The sequence below is a fragment of the Lissotriton helveticus genome, chromosome 12 (genome assembly GCF_964261635.1).
Source record: "Lissotriton helveticus chromosome 12, aLisHel1.1, whole genome shotgun sequence".
Classification (NCBI taxonomy): Eukaryota; Metazoa; Chordata; class Amphibia; order Caudata; family Salamandridae; genus Lissotriton; species Lissotriton helveticus.
Window position 1 is genome coordinate 678,077,428 of NC_136073.1, and position 23,477 is coordinate 678,100,904.

The 23,477-nt window shown below is 42.2% G+C and overlaps 1 long non-coding RNA gene across 1 annotated transcript in view; it reads left to right on the forward strand.

Moving 5' to 3' along the window:
• Window positions 1–23,477, forward strand: part of LOC144798450 (uncharacterized) — a 1,486,395-nt gene that overhangs the window by 724,528 nt on the left and 738,390 nt on the right. Inside the window, exon 12 of the long non-coding RNA XR_013603538.1 lies at window positions 7,160–7,253. This is a non-coding gene — a long non-coding RNA (uncharacterized LOC144798450). The remainder of the gene's footprint in view (window positions 1–7,159; window positions 7,254–23,477) is intronic.

Consider the following 23,477-nt stretch of genomic DNA (forward strand, 5'->3'; position numbering starts at 1 on the left):
TAAAGCCAACATGCAAAATTTCTCTTTGCGAATATACATGTTCAGCAGCCTTAAATCGAATATTGGTCTTTATTCTATGGTGGGACCTTTTTTCTGAACCAGAAAATAACGCAAGTAGATCCCTTGATCTTGTTGTGGAATAGGGACTCTTTCTATGGCATGGTTTTGTAGAAGCACTCTTACTTCTACTTGTAAAAGGTGGTGTCTTTGAAGAAGCCTTTGCTGTGGAGGAATTTATGGTGGTGGGGATTTGAACTTCAGTAGATAGTCATTCTGCACAATATTCAAAACCCACTTGTCGTTTAATTTCTTCCACTCCTCCAAGTGTAACATAATACTTCCCCCCGCCAGAGTTGTCAACGTGCATGGAGGAAGCCATCCCTCATTGCTTAGCTGATGGTTTAGAGGTGTTAAGCTGTTGCTTCATAGATCCTCTGCCTCGTCCAGGTCTTCTCTGTTGATAAATGGTCCTGGATTGACCTTGGCCCTGATTTTGTGTGTTCCAATGAGGGGTTTGAACCCTCTGTTGAGAGGAACAACGATCATAAGGACGGAATCTACGTCTAAATTCCTTTCTCTTCTCTAAGCCAACAGCTTTTAGAGTGTCCAAATCGCTCTTCATTTTAGACATTTCATCGTCCGCATGTGCACCGAACAGAGAGGATCCGTTAAATGGGAGGTTTGTGATCCTTCTTTGCGCATCAGGTTTAAGCCTTGGGAGGCGAAGCCATGCCGAGCTCCTTGAGCAGATGCGAATATCCATGAGCTGCAAACTCCGATGCATCTGCCGTTGCACTTATAACCTGGTTAGCTACTAGTCCTCCTTCCTGCAATATTTCTTGGAAGTCTTGCTGATCTTCCTTCGGAAGTTTGCTTGAAAATCTCGCCAAGGAATCCCAGCGGGATCTATCATACGGACCCAGCAAGGCGGAAGCACTAGCCACCTTCATCATTGATGCTGAAGCAGGGATGTTGAATTCCTTATAGCCCGACGCCCAGGACATATTGTTTGGGGTCAAGGGCAACAAGTTTTTATGTGTATTTTGTCCTTGGGACAAGTAGGCCCAAACCCCTGTAGCACAAACCCTTTGGTTGCCAGTTTGCAGTACCACATTATGGATCAGGGAAGGGCACTGTCTGCAGTTAAGGTCATATCTTTGTTCATATATTGATGCTGTTCAAACTTGTATTTATGGTTCATTAATTGAAAGCCTTTATTATTAGGGTGAGCGCTCCAAGTACATGTTGGAAGCTCTGGCTGCACTACGGACAGTGGTTCCAGTATAAAAATGTGTAGACACGTTTCCAGTATAAAAATGTGTAGACACGTTTTTCAAATTTAGCAATATTAAGCTATGTAAGACGCTCCCAGAATGCTGTCTGATTTGATGCTAATATTTGTAGAAGCTTGAAAGCAAGACTGATGATTCTTTGCTTTCAAAATAAAATGTTTGTAAAAAAATTAAAGCAGGAAAAAAACATTTTGCTAAACTGTCAAATTTTAGGTACCATTTCTTTACAGCATCATTTAGTAACATGTTTATGCATGCTAGTATTTCCCAAAAATATTCATAATGGAAAATAAGTGAAACCAGTTTCAATAGAATCATGGAAAACAAAAAGAAACAAGCATTGGCAAAGCCAGTAGGTCTGAAATTGGCGATCAGCTTTTTAGTTTTGTCAATGTGTGACTTGTTTTGGCATGGTTTTTGTAAAACCTTATGGGTGTGGGAGCTGCCGGGACCTCACCATTATAACAAACATTGCCAAAAGCAAAAATAGTTTTTGGTCCCAAAAAGCACACACTGCCACAGTAGTTACTGGCACTGAACAAAACTACTTTGTGTGCCGATATGCTCCTTGGGAAAGAGCAGAATGCTGTCAATCACATTGAAGCCAGCTGATACAGAGAGAGAGAGACAACATTTTAATCAACTCAAAAGGTCATGGTCAACGCCAGACCAAATTAGGGGTCCAATTATTAAAGAAAGTCTCAAAAGTGCATCCATCGTATATGTCCTTGCATTAAATGCAGCATTATGGCTTTTGTGAATTTCCAAGAATTTACAGAAGCAGGACAAGATATAGTACTCCTAAAAATATTTGTGAACTGAATTTTAGCATGAGCAAGTATGCATGTGTAGATTTGTTCATGCGAAAATCTGAGTGTTTGCAAGTTCACTTTCCCTCCAACCACTTTTTTTCCCCAACTACGGAAGAAGGTTTATGTCTGCCATTGTCAGGGGTAAATTTCCAACATTTCACAGTATGAAAAAAGGAGATTGGAGAAGAGTTGTTGAAAACCCTTAAAACATGCAAGTTAGTAGGTTTGCACAGACTCAAAAGGGCATTCCAGCCCTGGAACTATTGCTTACCATTACCTTCAGCCCCAATATCTAGATCTGCAGAAATGTGGCAACAAGGGGATTGCAAGTATTCAATCATTACTATGCTATGAGCCCTGGCAGAATCCGAGAGGCTATATCAGAGCTTCTATATAATGAGATTGCTGTCATAATTTGTCACTGCTCTACATGGCACCAAAGAGACAAGTGGATTTTGTTACAGGACAAGTAGATTTATGAAGCAACCTGCCCCATGGACAAGTAGATATTTTATTAAATTCCACACCCCTGTGCTGAAGTATTGCACATTAGTATACCCAGAGAGTCCATTTTCTTACTGTCCTTCTCTGGTGGTGCCGTTGAAGAAGAAGTTGTAGAATGTGCTTTCCTGGCTGCGGCTACAAAAACTAAGTCTGGAGGTGGTACAGAACGAAGAAACAAGGGGTCCTCTGTAGGGGCCTTGTATTTCTTGGCAATACTGGTGGGCACTGAGCCCACAGTGGCCGGTGTAAGGAAGGTCTGCATTGCAGGTTCCAACAGTCCTGGGACCAAAGGTAGAAGAGGCTTTGCAGAATATTTGTGATGTAAAGTTTCAAAAATCACTGATGTAAAAATTGGCGGAATATACATAGTGGTATTCAGTTTGTTGGCACCCCTACAAAGATAGTCTATGGGGGACACCCTTGATGGGGGTGTAGTGGACAGAGTGGGAGAGTAATCTTTAATCGAAGACCTCATTAACCTAGTTGTTGTTGGAGATCTACGTCGTCTTTTAGGAATAGGAGAGCGGCGAGAACTTAAATGCCCTCTTGACCTTCAGCGCCTACTCAGGTGATCGAGACCTTCTTTGAGACCTGTGTGGAAAATATCCCCCGACGTTCTTGGGGGCGACAGATTTTGAGAATCTTGCTCCAGGAAGTCTAGTCTAGTCTAGAGACTTCTGTCTTGGAGTCGAAGATTTTTCAGGTGTAACTTGAATAATGTGAAGCCCAGGAGAAGATGACACTTCTCTCGACGTCGACCGCTGTGTCCTCGACGTCTATCTTGGCTTTTCAGGTACGTCCTTATCAGTGGCAACAATCCTCTCCCTTGACGGCGACTTTTGTCTCGACGTCGATCCTGATAACGCCACCACCGACGTCGAACGCTGTGGGGACACACTGGAGGATTCATGTCTCAGCGTTGATGTTCTCGACATAGGCCTCCTCGATGTCGAACGCCTTGTCGACGGCGAACGGCGATGGGTATGTGATGCCTTCGACATCGATTTCCTCGTCGCCCATCTATGTGTCAAAGAGGGGTGTCTCGACGCCGACCTTCGAGAAGGGGGCGGAGATCTCGTCGATCGGTGTCTTGATGTCGACTGATGTTTCGACATAGACCTGCCTTCGCTCACATGCTTCGAGCCCGAAGCATGCCTCAACGCCAACTTACTTTTTGTCAACGTTGGTTCTTGTCTTCTCGATGGCGATCTGTCCCTCGACCTTCTAGAGTGACCTGCCTGCTTTTCTGATGTTGATTTTGACGCTGACAGCGAGAACTCTGGAATCTGCTTTCTTCTGGAAGCAGGTGAAGGAGATCTGGTCTTCTGATGCTGTCCATGAGAGGAGGGCCTCTTAGAATGAGAATCAAGGCCACTGCTGGTTCTTCCTCTCTCCATCGACGCATGCAGTTTGAGCTTTTCTCTGTCACGCAAAGTTCTTTTAGAAAGTTGCTGACAGTAGTAACACTTCTGTGGATTGTGCGAGGATGGTAAACACATAGAGTGAGGGTCGGACTTAGCCATCTTCTTCCCACAGGAAGGACATTTGTTAAACAAAGCTGGCATTTCTGACATAAAAAGATAGTAAAAATGTCAGAAAATAGTTAAAAACTATTACCAGCTAAGAAAAATGTCGAATGAAGTAGTTTAGAAACAAATTCTGACTGAAAAAGTCTGAAAAAGACAGAGCTCAAGCTCCAGGATCCTCACAGAAAGAGCCGAAAAAAAGAACTGACCTAACTGTTACCTGTGGTGCATGATGGGAGCAGGGAGGTCTTAAAGGCACGGTGTCCAGGTTCTCTGTAGCCTTAAAGGCAAGATGCCACGCTTTTTGTTATGCGAGGATAATTATTCATCAATGCAGCCTAAGACCATATTGCCTACACTTACCTGTTTTTTCTTTATGAAAATAAAGGGTTGCTTTTGAACACTACTACATTATATGTTCTTTGCTACTTTATTTACATGTGATATTATTTTCCTACACCAGAAATCTATGTAATTTTGGCTGTTCAGTCTATTGGGCATGTTATAGGCTGCATATCTGTGTGTGCATACATGTATATATGTATGTTTTTTCTGGAAGTACTTGGGGTTCTAAACATACATATATATGTATTGCTGTATATGCTCCGGTGTCCCGCACATGGGCGGGGATTATTCAGTGCTTATGACTATTGATGAGTATCCCCTGGAAGAGAAATATTACAACCATGACTTCATTGACCCAGCAAATCGAGCACTTTAGAAAGCACACTTAGCACTTTTCGAGTTATTGATGATAATGTACGAAACAATTTCTCTTATTCAATGTTAAATTGAAAAACTGCCTACGAATTGAGAGCACTGCTAAATGATGCAATGCGAATCAGATAGAGGGCTTCTGGCTCCTTTTTGGGTGACAGAATCATTGCGATCAAAATGCTATTATATAAAAGACGTCAGGTACTTTATCAGGTCAAAAAAAGTATAACTTGATTTTGTCTAACTATTCAAGATTTATCCAAAATTTGCACAAATGATTAACATGAAACTAAAGATGGGTGAAAGAAATGATTCCAAATTGAGTAGCAAAGTTTGGGGAACTATTACCATTTTGGATGTGATATATTCATGTGAAAACATAAATTGTACTGTGAATATTGCTTGGGATACTGTACCAGGTTATAAAAGTAGACACAAAAAGTAAACAGAAAATAAGAATTAAACTTCGTCAGATGTTACAAGATACATGTACATTTAGTACTTGACTTAATAAGTTGTACAAACAAAGTGTATGAAAATATTTTCCTAAGTATGTAATCCTGAATGAGGCCAAATTGGAGACCTTTGAATGTCTCAGAAAGAAGGGGTTCAGAGTTCTAGTTCTCGACTATTGAAGATTGATTTTAATTGGGTGGTGGTACCAAGGGTTTGTTTGCCCCTTTAAATAGACAATCTAATGGCACAACTCTATGGCCCTGTGGAAGGCCATGGTCGAAACGTATAGGCTATATCTTGACTACAAGATGCACTTGTTTGTTAAAATTTCAAAAAAAGGACTTACAAGATTCCAGAGTTGTGCCGCTTGCTACACACACACGCGCAGACACATACACACACACACGCACACACATACATACACACACACACGCACACACATACACACACACACACACACACACATGTGTGTAGTTTACATTTTTAATCATGCAGGAGAGTTTCCTGAGCATTTAGTTTAATATTGGATTTCTAGGTATGTTTTTCTTTGCCATTAGCTGGCTGTTGTAAAAAAAAAAAAAACAGTAAGAAAGACAACATAATATGAGCCTCTGGTCTTGACATAAAGTTGGCAAAGGGTGTTGTGGGGTCCCTCAGAGAATAGAAGCAATATTCGAGGCCTTCCCCAGCTAAGGTTTCAAAGGACTGGTAGACGAAATAATGCTTTTGCAGCACTCGCCACAAGCCTTGTGTGGTAGTGTGCTGTTCCAATACACTTCAATGCGCTTGCTATTTTCTCAAAGTGCTGAGAGGGCTGCCAATCCTCATTCAGTCGGTCAGCAAGCAAAATGCTTTCTTATGAAGAGACAGCCAAGAAAACCAAGCAAATAACTGTGTGTTTGCAAAACCTGATGTTCATAAAATTATACTTCCTCAGGAGACCTAGTACGGCAGAAAGGTACAGGCGATGTCCAATATGAAAAAAGCCACAATAGATTGCAGCTACCTAGCTGCCAGCTCTTTGGAATCTTTAGCATTTCTTTCACAGCTGCTTCACTGGGGGGAAAAAAGATTAGAAACTCATCAACGAAATTCTATGTGAAGGAGTTAGGATCCGTTGTCAGTAACTCTGGTTTCAGTGTTTTGTGGCGGACTGAAAAAATCACATTCTATTACAATTAAATGCCCTATTAACTCTGTATTGGATGAGTGTTTGAAAATGGCAATACATGTGTTTATTTTATACTTTGTCTTGAGGTAAGTGATTCCATTTGTTGTCTTGAAAACAGACCATAACCTACCTTTTGAAGCTGCAACAATGGCTATAGAGTAGGCAGATTTCGATCTATAGCCAATGTTATGAGCATTCACTCTAGATGTGTATCTCATTGATACGATTTCACTGCAGTGAACGACTATTAACTTCAATCTCTACTTGCTGCACAATCACCAACCCTGTTCAAGTCCTGCACATGCATTTGTCATATATTTTAAAACAAAACCTATATGTGACACAATCCTTCCTGTTGGTAAATGATGAGTTTATCCAAGATGCTGACACTTTATATTGAGGCATAGTCAATTTATAGCAATGATGAAGAGTATCCCTATTAATGACTGAATACATTTTATAATTACAATGTTTTTTATCGTGACAACAAGATTTTCCTGAGCTGTAACAATAATAATTCATGTTTCTAAGATAAGTGACTATTTAAAAAAAAAGGATTGCATATGTATATTGTGATGGTTTTTATTAACTAATAACAATAAACTCTGATTTGATTTGAGTTTATCCAATGTCTTCATACCCACTCAACTAATTTAGAAAAATATTGTTTATTTTTAACAGATGAACAGGAAAATACACTTAATTGAACATGCGTACATTCACAGAGTGGAAGAAAATGGCATTTAAGAAAAATACATCATCATAAGTCAACGGGGTAAAAGCAGTAAACTTTTTTCACAGTGCATTTTCATCTGTGGGGTACCTGATACTAAAGTTTGAAATTATAAAAGCACATAGCATACCTTATTGTCAAACCTACTACAGACATTGCACAGAAACTTTATTGTTTAACAAAGTTAATTATTTTCAGGATATTTCACTCTACAAGATCTTCCACAGGCCTCAGATCCAGACTAACTGAGGCATAAGTGTCTATCTTCTAGCAGACCTCAATATAGCACCACTTGGTTAAATGAAATATGAAAGCTGGCTGGAGAAAGTGGCTACACTCTGTACCATTCAATAAGTTTCTAACACCATTATAGCTTTCTCTCTTTACAACTTTTCAGATGTATTCTTTTTAATTCAGTACAAGAGTATCAACGTATTCCACATCCTAGCTTACTGGCCAGATCAGATATCGGTTTATGCTCCTTTTGATGTTCAGGGGCTGGTCGTGCCAGCGCATAAGCATTGAAAATGATGTCAACATTGTATATGGTCACTTTATCCCACCACGCTTCAGAAATGGAGTTAGCAGACAAGATGAATCCAGTGCATCAGCCAGGCTGGCCTCATTAGAGGTGTGGCAGTAGCACAACTTATCCACTCGGAATGAGCTGCATAAAGATTATTCTCCATGGATTTTGACTTTACGAAGAACGCTGATCTAGATGGGCCAGAGTTGTCTTTCAGCTATCTTGTTCTAACTTAGAGTAGTTGGCATGTTAAGTTATGATCTTAGATATCCCTTTCTTACATGATTGTATGCCCAGCAGCAATGTATAAACACACACACAAACACATAAAAAAATGAAAACAAACCTAGAAATATAATGTCTCTTCTTAGAATGCAGCCCTAGTCACCATTTCCTGTGTTAATATAGAGCATCAAGCACTGAGGTACATGAGAGGGCACAATACAGCAATTCTTCTCTGCAGATTTTCCAGAGTGCACTTGGTTAACATATTTACAGGACCACGGTTGCTATGTAATTCAGGAACAGTATCCCTTGGGAAAACAAACGCAATGGAGCAAAAACAACTTGTGTATCTGATTAACTGTATTATGGCAGCCTTCTGTAAACTGATCCTATGAACTAAGACCTTCATGCCTGCAAGACAACAAGTGGTGTACCAGACTCAAGTACCATTGAATACATTCTGCCACTACAGTGCACTATACAGTGAGACAGTGGCAGGAGCACAGGCCTAATAGATCACTTTGGGGTGGGACTGCTGAAATCAAGAAAATACGGAACAAACTCAATCCATTTCAACAAATTTTTGGCATTGTTTTAAACCAAACAATAGTCCAAAAGCCTCTTGTTCCCCAATGGGACATAGTTAAGGGATTAAACTCTGTTGCTTTCTACTTCCTGCATATAACACCTTGCGATGAGGGGGATACAGTGTTTTCATAAACTTTTATTGCTGGTCATGTTGCACACTGTGTACCATTGTATAAGACACAATGCACCATGTTGAAAAACAGCAGCTGAAATTAATTGTACAGGGATGCAGGTGGCTGGGCATTGCGTCTACTTTACTTGGAAAAGCACATGAATAAACCTTAACAAATATTATAAAGCTTGCTATTCCTTTTTGTGGAAGTTATCGGGGGAGAAGGATAAGAGAAAAGTGGAAGCCAAAGTCCAGAAGCAAATGGGAAATTTAAATAGGAAGATGCAATGGAAGATACATTGAAATGAAAAAGGGGGAAGGAAGATGAAGGCTGCACCCAAGACATAAGGGCGGAAGAGCAGACCGGGGAGAATATTTTAGTAGAGTTCATGCATGGAAGGAGTCCAATAATAATAACAAGTCTGAGAAAGAGTGAAAGTCAGAAAAAGAGGGCCACAAACTCAAAATCCCAAAAATTCCATGTCTGACAAAAAGGCACTGTCCACAGCAGGCTTGCTGAGATAGGCCTCCTGTGTGAAAGGACAGGCTCTATATGCAACAGTAAACCGGTGGACCACAGGGAGGACCGTTTTCTTTCATAAAATCTGTGAAAGAATTGTCCCCAAAGGGTACTTTTTCCTACCTTTCCTGTAAAATTGATGGTTGAGTCTTTAGGGACTAGTGCAGGTGTTTGCAGAGTGCAGGACCAGTTGCTCTAAAGGTCCCTTTTCTGAGAATCCTCCATATGATTTGGATACAACTGATTAAAGTGGATTAATGGGATGCTGTGGGCCAGGTATTTGGTGAGGACTCCTACACCAGAATCCCTTATGAAAGGTGCATACGGTTTTGAATGTTATCATTTTATCTACTGTGGAAGATGGAATATTAAGGAAACATGGCCATGTTTTGTTGAGATTGATGCAGTATTTAAGTGCCTTTTTGAGTATCACTTGCAATTTTTTGGGCATGCATTTTGAACACGTCTTTGTAAGGGATATTGGAGATTAGTCTTTACATGATCATCAATGATTAAAGACCTGATAAGTTTCATACTTTAATACCTAAATGTAAACAGTCGTGGCTTCTTTTGTAGCAGTGTAAGGTCACTTTAGTTTTTGGGCTATCAAACCTTATTTACATGATCTCCTCTTCTTTCTTTCATGTTAGAATGAGGCCTCCACAGAACACAACTTAGGCAGCAGTTCCTTTTGTATGGAATGTGCTGAGCTGCCACATGTTTCAAGTACCATTCATGCCAAATTCCTGAGTCATCATTTTCCTCCAGTAATGGGGCTAATAGAGCCAGCATTCTGAGGCATCAAGAAGACAAAATAAACCTTCGCTAAAGATCAGTTAGGACTTGCAACACAACAGCATTACCGGTGTATCAATTGTCAGCATGATAATCAAGATCAACCAGCAAATTTGGAGGTTGTGATTTTAAGTCATGAATAAACTTCTTAAGATAAGGAATCATTAGAGAAATATGATTTACCAGAGTCCAGAGGGGCCTCTCCTCTGTGGATCTCAAGGATATACTTTGGGTCTTGAGGAGATGTTATTGATTGACCTTTGATTCTGCCTATGTCAGTGGTTTATTAAGCCAGACAACACTGTTGGTGAAAGGGTGGAATAGACTGGATAATTGCAAAAATAGACCACTGGGTATTTTGAGAAATCTGAAACAAAATGAACATGATACATTTTTAAAGGAAGGATTCTGATGATAATAAATAATCATCATTTCTTCTAAATGTTTTACTGCTAAGCCTAGCTATGGGGCACCATGAACATAAAAGACGCATCTGAATGTGTTCACTGTCTGCAAGTTAGTCTAGCAACATATATCAGCAAGACTTGTTAGCAGTCTTGGTGCTGTGACTACTTAGTGTAAAAAGTAATGTACCTTTACCATGCTTGTCTAACCCTACCTAAACCAATGCAGGAGTACCCATGTTCTTTAAATACCAACAATTATTTTGAAATGTTTAGCTGTTCCATCTCTTAATACAAACAGTAACTCGTAGATTCACCAAAAGGGAGAGCGTGTGTTGAGACAAAATGTTCCAATTACTTGCCAAAACGTACTTCTGTGAGGTGTCACCTTCCCTACAGGCCTCACTTGCCCTAGTATCAAGCAAAGAAATGATATCCCCTCCCTTAATGCCCCTTTTTTCAAATTATTTTTATTGAGATAGTTTACAAGTACAGTATGACGTGACAGGATAATGCTAACCGAGCACAGTATCAGGATTAATGAAAGCAATATGAATACATCAATCTGGGGATTAGTCTGCTGAAAGGCACAGAACAGACATAAAGTGGCACCTCCCATAATGTCCATTGACACTCCTCCCACTTGGTGGGCAAATAGTGGGATGTCTATTTGATAACTTAGGAGAGGAGAGGTGGAATATAAGTTATCCAGTATTGAGGTATCTCATAGATTCACATGCTTGAATCCTTCCCCGTCGCCGAGATGGGAGTCACACTGTACCATAATCAAGCAATAATTAATAAATACCATAGGCTATAATGGCCATAGGTCATGAATTTAATAGTCTGTTCTTTTTAGAAAAGGATCAAATTTTAGGTACAACCAGTCAGTTAAACATCAGAGAACGAATTCAGAGGAAGAAAGTGATGGATCTTAAATGCCTCATTAGAGAATGAAGGACCTAGGCGAATTTTCAAGGTACCAAACCTCCCAGTGGGGGAGATTTTAAAAACAATACAGAACTGGATATCAGAGCCCCAGGATCAGTGGCAGAAAGGGAAACTGAGTTCCGGTTGTGAGAACGGTGCCCGCCTTGAGGTGTATTTGGACCTGAATCCATCTTTCTGAAGGATTATACAACGTCACACGCAGATTTGCTGGTGAGTTAGCTTATTGTATGAAGTTGCGTCCCACTGTAGCTTGTCTCTTCGGCTATGCAATGGTGAAGACTGGTGTAAGTATCTCCACCGTGTTCGCATATATGACCCCTTACTATGCAGTCAATGATAATATGCGATAGGTAAGTCGGTATCTAAACCGCCGACTGTAACTGAACTAAAAACTGTGGGAGGAAACTGTCTCCAAAAACATGAGGAAGGGGGAATCACGAAACGGGGTCGAGGGCGAATGGCTACGGTGGACGGAGGGTGTGCTGGCCGTTGGTCCAAAGGGGTGAGGGCTGCGAAGGCACTAGGAGGAGAGGGTGTAATCTGTTGTGGGAGTATAGGCTATTCCCAGTGGGGTTGGTCGCCCGTCTCGTCACCCAGTCCACGCGTTTGTTTGTATCATCTGTCTCCTTAATATTTTGACTGTCGTCCTGGCAGTACAACCCAGGCCTTTCTCGATTTGCTTCCACGCGACCTTGTTGCCCTGATGAAGGTTTGACCCGGACTTTGGGTCTGACACCGAAACGCGCGCCGGCGCTGTAGTAACCTTACTCCTCTTGTCTGCGATTATTTTTGTGGAGAATCAATCTGCATATGGACTATACTAGTGTTGTATTATGAAGAGCAACAAACTTTGGAGTTCTTGTATCAACATATCCTGTCTGATGCTCATATGCTCTGATGCTCATATGCTGATGTAAATTTTGTGTTTGTTTCATATACGGCATATCTCTATGTATTATGTATTATTTATGTGGTGGAATGTGTGAGTATGAATGAGTCAGTGTCTGCTTCTCTGGTTGATAGTGTGTGCATGTGCAGCCTATGATGTGTGCAACTATTATTGAAATAATCTTGTTTGATATCTTTTTTATAATGCTGCATACATTTTTTTTTTAAAACATATTTCCTATTTGAATGTTTGCATGATCTCTATATGAAGGGTACCTCATCTAGGAGAGTTTTTGTACATATCAGTGACGTATCACATTAGATAAAGAAATTGTTGGCAGAGTTTTTTGCTTCTGTTTCTAGAACATAACAGCGGACCAATGGGTATTGGATCTGGTCACCTATGACTATACCCTGGAGTTCACAGAGCGGCCGCTAATTACCCCACCCAGGGTAGACCCCCACTCCTGTCTTCACTTATTACACAAAGAGGCCAAGCTCATGTTTTCGAAAGGAGCAATCGAAGAGGTTTCGGTACTGCCAAATGGACAGGGTTTCTGCTCTTGTTTTTTCATAATAAAGCGGAAATCAGGGGAGTTGAGACCAATACTGGACCAGAGAAAACTCAACAAATTCCTAAGGAAACAAACATTCAGGATGGTAACACTTGCTGATATCCCGCATCGCCTCAGCAGAGGAGAGTTCATGACCTCTCTTGATCCAGAAGACGCATACTTCCACATCCCCATCCATCGAACATTTCTCAGGTTCACTGTAGCTGGGACCCACTACCAATTCAAGGTCCTCCCTTTCGGCCTCAAATCTGCACCAAGAATATTTACCAAGTGCCTCGCCCCGGTAGCTGCAGCTCTGCAAACTCAAGGTCACCAGGTTATCCCCTACCTGGACGACTGGCTGCTGAAAGCGCCAAAGGCACTGCAAGTCATCAAAACTACAAAGGCTTGTCTACAGCTGTTGCACAGTCTAGGATTGTCAGTGAATCAAAACAAGTCATCACTTGTTCTAGTCATACCATATTGTTTCTGGGCTCCAGGCTAGACATGGTCCATTGCAAAGATTTCCTTTCAGACAAACGACAACTGCGTCTGCAGAAGTTAGCCCTGGCCATTTCAGGAAAACGGTTTGTTTCTGTAAGGAAGTACAAATCACTCCTTAGCATGTGCTCATCAATGATAGACCTCGTCCGTTAGCCAGGCTAAGGATTAGACCTCTACGGGAAGAGGTTTAACATCAGTGGTTGCAGATATCGGGATACTTCGAAGACACTATACATCTCTCTGGGCATGAAGGAAGCCCTATAATGTTCGTACCACAGGCCAAATCTTCCAATAGGTCTTGCCTTTCTCCAGTCAATCCCAGATTTCATTTTAATGGCGGACGCCTCCATGGACGGCCAACTTCAAGATCTCCAGATTCAGGGCAAGTGGTCCAGTGCTCAAAAACTGAAACACATCAAGAGTCTAGAGCTCAAGGCCATATTTGGGTCCCTGCAAGCTTTCTTACCAAGAATAGCAGGTTTTTCCACGCTGGTTCGTGCGGACTATACGATCAGCATGTATTACATCAACAAGCAGGGAGGAACCAGGTCCCACATGCTATCGCAAGAATTGTGGGATTGGACAACGGAATGGGGCATATCTCTCAAGAATGAACATGTCTGGGGTCTTCACAACACCCTAGCAGATGCCCTCAGTAGAGCAAAAAAACAGCTGCCATGGTTGGGAACTGAATCAACAGCAACTGGACAGAGTGTTTGCACTGTGGGGAAAACCAGCTCTATAACTCTTTGCCACGAAGGACAATACGAAATGTCAGTCCTATGGCAGCAGGTTCCCTCTCCCAGGATCATGGGGCAATGCCCTTTCGATGGGATGATCAGGGATATATGCCTACACTTTTCCCTCATCCCATTGATTCCCAGGGTACTTACCAAAATTAAATTGGAGCGCTGCCGTCTGATACTAATAGCGCCCAGATGGCCCAGACAACATTGTTCCCGGAACTTCCTCATCTCGGAGTCCAGACCCATATGTGTGCATCCGTCACCATCTCTCCTGACCAGAGACAAGGATCAGGTATGTCACCTGGAACATGCTTCTCTTCACTTGCATGCCTGTCACTGGAGTTCATGGAGATGGATATTTTACAGGAATGCAGGGATATCCTTGCAAAGTCTAGAGCTGAAAGTACTAACAAACCGTACAGGCTTAAATGGAAACTGTTTAGCTTCTGGTTCCAGCAAAACAATTAACATTAGTGTCAAGCATCACCAGAGCAGATTTTGCCATATCTCCTCTTTTCAGCAAAATCCGGTCTCACATTTGCCTAAGTAAAAGTGCACCTTGCCTCGATCTCTCGGTCCAGAAGATCCTCTCAGCTTACTTCCCTCTGTGCTACTAGTCTGGTGAAACAATTTGTGAAAGGTCTTTTCCGTGCCTTTCCTACGGTGTGAGCACGCCCTCCGGAATGGAAACTCAATATGGCTATCTCACAATTGATGAAACAACCGTTTGAGTCGAGTCACAGAACTGAATTGAAATTGCTAACATGGAAAGTGGCTATTCTTCTGGCTCTCACTTAGGTTAGTGAAATACAGGAGTTCAATATTAAGAAACCATTTCCTCAGTGCACGGAGGATTTTGTGACCCTCAGAACTAATCCTACCTTCATCCCTAAAGTTTTATCTCGGTTTCATCTTAACGAACCAGTTATACTCCCGTCTTTCTTTCCAAAACCAACTACACTAGATGAGCCAGCGCTGTGTATGCTTAACATCAAGCGATGTCTCAAATTCTACCTGCAAAGAACAAAAGACTTTCGAAACACTGATCAGTTACTAGTGCCGTACAGTTACGGCCAGCTGTCACTACAGCACTGTAGCTAGATGACATTCTGCAACAATATAGATTTGTCGCGATAAGACTGACAAGCATTTAACAAGAAGGGCTATGGCACACTCCACCAGATCAGTGTCTACATCAGCAGCTCTTTTAGCTGGAGTGACGTTGGAAAGTATTTGCTGTGCTGAAACCTAAAGAAGAACCCACATGTTCATGCAGCACTACTGCCTGGCGTCTGTGCAGTATGGAGATGCAGCTGTAGGCCAGGAGGTACTTTGTCATCTGTTCAGCTGAGGCGAGGCTCTTTCTGGTAACATATATGTAACAATTGTTTTGCATTGACTGTGTTACAGGACGTTGTGCTATTTTAAAGCTCTTGGGAAGTTTCTCCTAGTATACATATAGGTAGAAGATTAAAAACAAAAACAAAGTTTACATATACATGTGGCTCTTCTCTGAAGATATATATATTTGTATGCTGCCTCATATTCTTTATCCTGAAATATGTTAGTTCAATTTTCCTTACTCAAACTAGATATGGACCAACTCCTACAGTATTATAATGTTGTATGGACATCTACAAACGTGTCTGTTTTCAATATAGGTTATGTACGAATGTTTTAAATGTCTCCCACCATTCCCTACGGGCAAGATGATTCCTTATGCTCAACAGACTCCTGGGAAAATACCTACCCTAACGACAGCCTAGTAAGGCTCTTCTAACTTTTATTCCTGCACTGTTTCAATGTGTTGCTTTCTCCTGCACTGCTGTGTTTTGCAGGATGAAGGAGTAATTTATTTTAACTGGGCATTTTTTGGGGGCATATTTTTTAACAATGAGTAAACGAACAGTATTTTAAAACAAAAGCTGCCTTACCTAATCTGCCGGGCTGACTTGCGGCCATCAGCTGTGCCTGGGTGTGCATCAGTTCTGTTTGCACACGCACAGCTGCCATCTTGGAAGGGTCAGCGGTCTGGTCTTCAGACTGGCTTACCCTTCCACATTATTTAATGGGAGCCGCAGCACAGACGCGCCCAGCGGGAGTGCAGATGGCACGTAATAGGCAAGCCCATCTGCGCCCCTCCGCGCACCGGTCGCGCTCAGCGCCAGCCCCCCTGCCAGTTTTGCTCCCGTGCACCTTGTTGGCTTGAGGTACAGTAGGAAAGAGCTACTCACTCTCAATTACAAAGCCCGGTGCTGCACAGGCCCCACGCTGTCCCCTGAAGATGCACTAGGATGTCAAACTTGCCCGGTCTTCTCTCAGACTCAAGAGATTTAAGGCCCACTTACCAAGCCTTTCTGTGGCGAGTACTCGAAATAGCATGGCAGAAATGATAAAATCCAGTCTGTTGAATGCTCAGTCACTCATAAAACATGCTTTGGAAATGGCAGATTTTTTCGACAGTGCCAATATTGATATCGCTTTTGTAAGCGAGACACGGCTGACGCTATGTCAGGGACAGACTTGGTCTCTGACACCTACACCTACCCCCCCCCCCATCCCCAAGCTTTTCGTCAATTAGGCTAGATCGCTAAGGGAGCAGAGGCAGTCTTTAAAGACAAATTCATGGTTAGGTTTGACCCCCTTTGCTGCAAAGCCCTGGTTTTCAAAATTGCTCTGTCACATAAATACTCCTTTAACGGTGCCTTGATCTATAGGCCCCTCAGGTTCCAGAAATACGTTTCTAAATCTGGATAAGTCACCATAGGACATTAAGGCTAACTCCGCTGATTTTACCATCCTTGCCGACTTTAACTTTCATCTGGAGAATAGGGACTACTTAGATACTCAGGATCTTATAGCCTCTTTTGCTCTATTAGGCTTGTCACAACTAGTTTGCGAGCCCAAGCATTCTGGTGCCCATACCCTAGATGGCATTTTCTCAGACTGTTCTTTTATTCATGTTTCTCCCACTCTACCGCTAACATGGTCCGACCATAAGGCAGTAATATTCCAACTGAACTTAGTGGGCCGCAGTTTGGAGGAACCTATTATTTCACTAACTTCCAGCTACCGACCTTGGCACCTAATTTCGGAAGGCCAGTTCACGAGGACACTAAATGAATCTAATAAACCAGTATCTCCTGATCAAGCTACTGATGACTATCATCAATGGATAAGCGAGTCCATTGGCAGTATAGCGCCTACCAAACGCTGAAATAATAACCAAACAGCACCATCTGAACCATGGTTCAATGGAGAGCTCCGACTGACCAAACAATCCTGTAGACGACTAGGGAGAAAGTAGAGGCTAAATTACAGTGCTGGGGACAAGGGTTCTTATAAGGCAGAACTATTACACTATAAAAAACAGCTGAGCAAAGCCAAATCTTACTTTTTTATAAATAAAATCAACTCTGCATTGAACACTCCCAAAGAGTTCTTTTCCACAGTGCACAAGCTTAGCATCCCCCCACCAGCCAGGAATCTCAAAGGGGACGCCACTTTCTGTAACAGACTTGCTACATTTTTTTAAAATATAGTAGAAGTTATCTTCAATGCGCTAACTTCCAGCCTGGACCCAGTAGGAGCCTCCTCGAACATTAACCCACAGTCAGCAGCTTCCAACGGGCCCAAAGCAGGAAGTACTTTTAGTGAAGCCAACTCTTTGGAACCTGATTCCTTATTTCAGTCTCTATCCAGGAATACCATTCTTTCTGCATTTCCCCCCCTTACAATTGGTCAAGTAACCAACCTGTCTAATCAAATCAGGGTCGCCGTTGGATCCTTGCCCAACTAGAGTTTTACAATTAGCCCCTACCATAGTCTCTGGACACCTCTTAGAGATCTTTAACCAAATGCTCCACCTTAGTTACTTTCCCGAAAATTGCATCAATTCTTCCTCTTTTAAAAAACCCAAATCTGGATGCAGACAACCCCAACAATTACAGGCCAGTCTCCCGACTTCCCTTTCCGGCCAAGCTGCTTGAGAAGGCCATAAACACTGAGCTGTCTCTATTCAGCCAGGATCATAAGATACTGGATTCCTCCCAGTTTGGATTCAGAAGCCAACAAAGCACTGAGCAGCCTTGATCACAGCTGCTGAATACATCAGAACAACCTTAGATAAAGGAGGGAACGCTGCCCTAATTCTGTTAGAGCTTTCAGAAGCGTTCGATACTGTCAGTCATGAACTTCTTATCAAATGCCTGTTCGAGATAGGAGTTAGAGGTACCACTCTCAAGTTACTCAGACCCTTTCTCACTGACAGATCGCAGTTTGTGGAATGTAACGGTCACAGATCCACCTCTTTCACTTTTCCTTGTGGGGTACCACAAGGGTTGGCGTTCAGTCCCACCCTTTTTAATCTGTATGTTACCCTGTTAGCCTCTCTGATCAAGGGTCTTGGGTTCTCATTTGTGTCCTATGCTGACAATGCTCAAATAGTAGTGTCAGTCACATAAAACCCTGACAGTACGGGAGAGCATTTCCACAACTGCATGTCACAGATTGGCCGTTGGATGCCCAACAATAGTCTGAAACTCAATTCGGATAAAACTGAAGTGCTGCTGTTTGGCAATCAGCCATCATTTTGGTCCCCTAACTGGTGGCCTCAAGAAATTGGTGTGCTCCCAACTCCTGTGTCTAAGGTGAATAATCTGGGAGTCCAATCTGATTAAAAACTCTCTTTTGTGGGACACGCTAATACCATCACCTCGTCATGTTTCTTTACTTTTTAAATCACTGAGGAAGGTTTTCCCTTTCATCCTTCAAGACCTACGTAAAGCAGTGATCACTGCTCTGGTCTTATCCAAAATTGACTACTGCAATGGATTTCCCATAGGAAATCTCTAGACAAGCTCCAAATGGTCCAAAATGCAGTGGCCAGACTTCTTTTAGGAATACCGAAAAATCAATCGGTTTCCAAGGCTCTCCCCCCACCCCACTGGCTCTCGGTTAGAAAGCGGGTGGTGTTCAAATCTCTATGCATAGCCTTTAAGGCCCTTCATCTTGTGGGTCCTGAATTGATCATTAATCCACAAAAAATATACTCCAATGAACCAGCATGTGTCAGTAGAACAGAAGTCTTAACTGTAAAAAAAAAGGAGGAAATATCAATTGTAGGGATACACCTAACTCAATCTAAACGGGAGGAAGGAAAACACTATTTGTTTAATTACCCTCACACACCCTAGTGGTGTCGTGCTTCATCATCGTGTCAACCCGACGCCTACAGGTCGGGGTGGGCTCAACCACAGTGTTGGGAGTTCTTATGATAAGTGAAGACCAGGGGGATTAAAGATTAAAAAACCTCAGGCCGACCCCTGGTTTCCCTTTATTCCTGGGTCTGTCAGAGTTGTTAAAAAAATCTTACAAATTGGGTCAATAGGAGTGTTATGGTCCTAAGACCCTAGTGCCAACATGTTTTAGTCCTGGTGGCCGTATAGGTCCTGGACTTTCTTCATGGCAAAGGTTACCACCGCCCCCCGGAATACAGAGATGGGACTCCCTATCCTGTCAGTAGAGCGAAGGCAGAGGAGCTGCTCCTCATGTGTATGTAACAGATAATGTATCCGTTACGTGTGATCCTCCATCTGTGAACACAAACAAAGACAGACTACACACAATATTATAAATGCATATTACACCGATCAAACAACTCTATCAACAATATATCCCCTCTAGGACTTTAAGATCCTCCTCCCAGGATTTAAAAAATCAACATTAGACTATCCCTAGTCTAAAAACATAAGTATGAGCCCTACAGACAGACCTAGTCATACCCTAAATGCGCCACAGTTCTCCCTCTGGGAACAAGATTTCGGGGGGAAAAGAAGGCAACATGTATCTCGATCTCATATTTAGTGGTGAACATTGAAAGCAGAGAGCAGACACTATGAGATCTAAATCAAACCCATACATCAGAAATTGTAACACTCTTTTTGGTTAAAAAATTCCAAGGGTTGAAATGTGTGAGCTTGTCACCAAGAGGAAAAAGAAGAACCTCTGCAAGACTCCTAAATAGAAGAAGCTAAAACTGAACAAAGGCCTAACTGCCATAGCCCCATACTTTCAGCCTTCTAACACATAGAAGAAGTTGCTGGTAGTAAAAGAGAGTTAGGAGAGGACTCTACATAGGCAATTGGTCCAAAGGAAGGAGCCACCTGGGGTATACATTTAGGTGCCTTAGAAGAGGAAACAAACAATCCCATGTCAGTGAAAAAGGGAGCATTTATATTGATTACTGTATTCTCCCTGTGGAATCGAGCAAAGAACTTGGCTATGAGGGAGAAAGGGGGGAAAGATGTAATGTAGAAGAGACGGACAAGAGGAAGCTGGAGCATCCCTCTCCCACGGCCCGATCTCCAGAAACCTTGAAATGAAGCAAGGCAATAGTGTATCGCTGGAGTTTGTGAAGAAATCTATCCGACGAGTCCTGCAACTCAAACATGGCTCAGAGGAATACTCAGGAGCTTAGAAGAAAGTTGTATAATGGAGAAAAGACCCTAAACAGTTAGCCCACCACTTTATTTCCACTCTCCAAATGTGGGGATATAGTATTAGAAGATTCATTTCACCCAGCATCCAATCTCAAACAGCAGGAAGACTTGTAATGATGAGCCCGATCCTGGCTGAAAGTTCACATAGGATTTCCCCAATGTGTTGTCAGTGTGGAGAACTGTCTGGCCCTGTAACTGTGAAGCAAACCAAAGTAGAGTCCTGAAAATGCCCACAAGTTCCCACTGAGTAAAGGTCTGCTTCCTTTCTGATGGGACCTACATTGCTTGCACAGACAGAATCCCCAGAATTGTACATCAACCTCAGCTTCTAGCATCTTTAGTAATGACTAAAGGAATTGAGCGGGTCTGAGTAACATCTTCCTTGAGCTTTGATGACTGTAACCAACACTGTAGAGTCTCCTGACTTGTCCTAGCTACTGGAAACAACAGGTTGAATTCCCAAAAGGAGGTTTCCAATAATGAAGCAGATGTCGGAATAGGGGAAGCAGCTGTAGGTGAACTTGTCGTACTACAAAGATGAAGGAAAAACAAAATTAGAAAAGAAACTGATGTGGTCACATCTAGATCTACCCATGTAATTCCCTCGGCACTTATCCCAAGACCAGAACGTACCATGTCTCCCTCAACCTGGAAACAGTAACTGGGTGGATCCCACTTCTGTCTCCGTAAGGCAGGCAGATAATGACACATATTTGAAACACTGAATGCAGAAAGAAAGACAGAGTACAAATGTCTCCTGAATCAGACTCCAATAAATTCCAGATCTTATGTTGGAGTCAGGTGAGATTTTTGATCAGGAATCCTTGAAGGCCTAAGAGACAACATATACTCTCCTTCTCCTTCACTGTCCTGGAATCTGAAGGAGAATGAATAAACAAATCATCCATGTAAGGTGGGACAAGGATCCTGGCACTCTGCAGGATTGACACCAGTGCAGCCACGACTTTAATAAACATCCTCCGAGATCATTTTAGGCCGAAAGGTAATATTTGAGACTGCCAATAGAATCCCCTCCTACAAATACTCAGAAATTGTTGATGAGAGAGGTGAACTGGGATGTATAGCTAAGCATCCTGCAGATATATACGGATGTTATCTATTTTCCTGTTTCAATCAATGGAATGATCCGTTGCAGTGTCCTTTCTGAAGTGAATTGTCTTCATAAATTGGTTCAGTGGCTTGAGGCTGATAATTAGTCAGTAACTGCCTGAAGGTTTCAATACCAGAAACACTGAGAAATAGACCCCTCGATGAGCTTTTTGGTGGCACAGGTATCAAAGCTCTTTCCTTTACCAGTGCCACAATCCCAAGCAAAAGGGCCATATGTTTGGAAGATGCTCAATTGAAAACCTTGAACAGACTTATAGTCCAGAAACCAAACATGTTTGATTACTTCTTACAAGCAGGGTTCTGAAAATGAGTTTTCCCAATCATAGCTGATGAGAGACAGTCCGTCTCCCACCGGCCTCGAGAAGGGAGGTAGATGCTCAGCATAGCTTTAAGAGGAGGAGGAGGAGGAGGAGGAGGAATCTGAATTACCATCGCTTTGACCTTATAAAAAGAAAGACCGATATTGACACCTAGAAGCTGGAGGATAGAACTGCCTCTGCCAAGATGTAAGAAAACTGAGCTAGGAAGGTTTCCCACTCTTAGCCTGACTTTGGAAGATCTGGACACATTTCTAATTCTCAAAGGTCTTTTTCAAAAGTTCTTCAAGTTGACCCCTAAACAGAGTTGAATCTCCAGATGCTTATATCAGCAAAGGGGATTTTTGATTTTTGTTTCATTCACCCTTTGCGTTCCATTGAATGGATCTGCCTTGGAGGCTGTAAACATAGACTCTGGTGCAAATGTCATGGCTTTGAGTACATCACAGGTACAGAAGAAAAGGACTTGGCCTGACTGCACAGTATTAGCAACTGCATGAAAGTCTTTAACAAATACCTCAGATGCCTCAGTAGCATAAAGGCCAATCTCTGGTAGCCAAGTTTAGTCCAGCGTAACTTTTCTTAAGAGACTATACCAACTGCCTATCGAGAGGATCCTCAGCTATATCTTTGTTAGTAACCACTGATAGACATCCAGCCACATTAGCCAACAAAGGATCCAGAATTAGGGAGGAAGGTAGATCCAGCTCACTCTTAGCAAACCAAGTTTAGTAAAAAATGTGGAACAGGTTGGTTTATTAGGATTCCATCAATCATCTAACCGTAAATCTCTAATGTCGCTGTTCACAAATATTCTTGGAACTTCGAACTGTTGAAACATGACTGAGCTGGTCCTGCGGATTACTTCCTCCTTCAGTAGCTGAAGATTATCCTCCAAATAATTGGGAGAAAAAGCATATCAGAATGATGAACAAACTTGCCTTTCGGAGCTGGCTTAGGGTCGTCGTCCTCATCAACCTCATATTTTACAGGGGGACAGGATAAAACGCAAGAAGGGAATGAAGCTTCTCAAGCAGACACTGATGAAAAATAGGAAGAAGGATGATCAACCAGATTTTTGTGTAGCAAAGCACCCTCTCTTGCTCTCTGTAGGATCTCTGTCAGGGAAGCAATCTGAGCAGAGTTTGCTTCCAGGAGCTGGAAGAGAAAAAATAGGGCCAATTCTCCTACTATTTCACCACCATCTCTTTTACCTCTAAAGCTATGATTGTAACTAGAGTAGTGTTTACAGGGTTCCATGATTCCATTAAGGCCACAACATTCAGGACCATGGAATACCAGCCCTTAAAAACAGCCCAGCTCAGATCCCTAGGGTATAACTAACTTACTCTTCTACTGCATTGTAGCAAAATAAAAGAAGGCAACTTTCACTACAAAAAATGTCCAGCGGCCAGTCAGTGAGGCCAGAACACTGGGTTAAAAAAGCATCCTTCATCAGGGCTAACTTCAAAAGACATACGCCTCTAGTAAGGATTGAGAAACAC